Source organism: Crocodylus porosus, unplaced genomic scaffold, assembly GCF_001723895.1.
Source record: "Crocodylus porosus isolate Cpor-Errol unplaced genomic scaffold, CroPor_comp1, whole genome shotgun sequence".
Taxonomy (NCBI): Eukaryota; Metazoa; Chordata; order Crocodylia; family Crocodylidae; genus Crocodylus; species Crocodylus porosus.
Genome location: NW_017728911.1, coordinates 35,999,974 through 36,002,165, shown reverse-complemented (window position 1 = coordinate 36,002,165; position 2,192 = coordinate 35,999,974).

Below are 2,192 nucleotides of genomic sequence, written 5' to 3'. Positions count from 1 at the left end.
CCTTCCGACCCTACAAACTATGAAACTATGAAACTACTATAATGTCCTCAGGAAGAGGGTTGTCCTTTACTGCTGGGAGGTGCAGTCCTACCATACTGGGACCTGGTTCACAGATTTGGCTGCTAGCTGCTATTGTAACATTAATAATTCACTATCTGAGTTTATAATGAGGTGAATTGCACAGGCGTTTATCATAGTGCGGTCTTGCTAACAATGATGCTCTGAAGAACTGGTAGCTTCTTCCTGCTTCTCCGCAAAGGTTTGTGTTGGAAACTTAAAATGTGAAGGCATCAAGTTTTTTTTTTTTAATTTGAATCCATCAGGATATGTTTGCTTGCAAATTATTAAGTGCAGCTGTCAGTAATTTAGTGTATTAGGGAGCTAAAAATTTGCACCAGAGTAGTGGCTATAGCTTCAACTAAAGAGCTGGGCTTTCTAGTAAGGATACCTAGTCACGTACAGTATAGTATACCTGCAGACCCATGATGAGTTGCACGGACAAGCTAGAGCGCAGGAAGGAGCCTGTGTTTCTATCCAGACTGGCTCTCAACATCTGCATTTGTTTCTATGTCTTCTGACTTAAAGAATCATAGCGATAAAATTACCATTTCCCCGGGCCACGCACGGAGCTCTCAATCAGCTGCTTTGTCCATATAACAATTGGAAAATTCAGTGGAGAGTGTTTTACAAGCTAGGAGCTGAGCTTCGTAGATGCAGAACGTTTTCCCGAACCTCACACTTTTACACTCACTTGCAACTGGCTCGCCATCTGCTCTGCGCCTGGTTGCCCCAGTCCCCTCGAACCAGGGGGCCAGGAAGCTGCTGTGTCCCTTGAAATGAGGGTGCCACTCAGGGAAGGGTGATAGGAGGATAGGGTGCACACCACAGCATCCCCAGCGGGTATCAGAGGCAGAAATATGATGCTCCTGTTGGCCTGCATCATTTGGGCCTGAGTGGGAGCACTTTGGAGCAGGCTTCTCCAAACTTTTTAAGGTTGGTTTTGAAGCAGTGCTGCAGCTGGCTGCTTTCAGCCTGCTTCCCCTTTTGCTGCTGTATCCAGCAGACAGTCCCGATGGTTTAATTGGTGTCATTATTTACCCCAGGCATCCCAAAATCTCTGAGTTCAGTTACAAAATCACACAAGTATTGCTATTTTTTTTCAATGAACTTCACGTCCCTTTTTCTCAACTTCGGGCTTTGGAGTTTCTTGTTTCAAACAGCATGTATCTCAAGACCTGCCACCAGAACCTGGTACCTGACAACCTTGCTCATTGTACAGCAGCCTTCAGAGGCTGTTCTGCAAATTTTGTAGTGCTGGAGTCGCACTTATTGCTGCTTGAGCTGAAAGTTTTCCTGGGTAGTCCTGCTTAGCTTCAGTCTGTGTGTTGTGTAGGTAAGATTTCAAACTGGTGAGAAGTATCCTTGCTTAATAATGTGGTTTGTTGCTTTGTTTCAAATATGCAGCAGGGTAGCTAAGTCAGTAACTTAGCTGTTGGTATACATTAGTGTCAGGTGAAAAAGTGCTATCCCTCAAGGATTCATTTTTGGCCATTAAATCGTGGAAAAGCATTGCCTTGGACTATTGTGGGAGATTATGCTGGCATCTCAGTAAGATGCACTTGCCAGGTTGCACTGATCCCCTGCAGCCACCTGGAGGACAACTGTCCTGATTCACGCCTGGGGCAACTCAGTTCATTTGCAGTAATCCTGCATCAGGAAAGAATCTGACCCACCACTTCCTAGAAACGTAACGCACGCTGGCTATGATAATCAGCGTGTAACAGGGGATGCTGGATAAGTTTGGGCACTCTAATTAGTAAGCATTAGGGAACATGACCCTATTTCAAATAACAGGCGCCCCTGGGTAATTGAGATGCAGAGAAGTGATGCTGTATGGCTTTGATAAAAGGCTTTGGGGGTAAATTTGAGAATAAATCTCTCTTATTGTCCCTTTGATTGAAAATGAATATGCAGGCTGAGATTCATCATGCTACACAAGGGATTTCCATGCCCAGCCTGCACTGAAATGTGCTAATGTGGGTTCCCATCTTCAAAAAGGGGAGGAAGGAGGACCCGGGGAACTATAGGCCAGTTAGTCTTACCTCGGTCCTGGGCAAGCTTTTTGAGAGAATTATCCTGGCACATGTCCACAAGGGGCCAGGGGGGAGGTTATGCTTAGGGGCAACCAACAC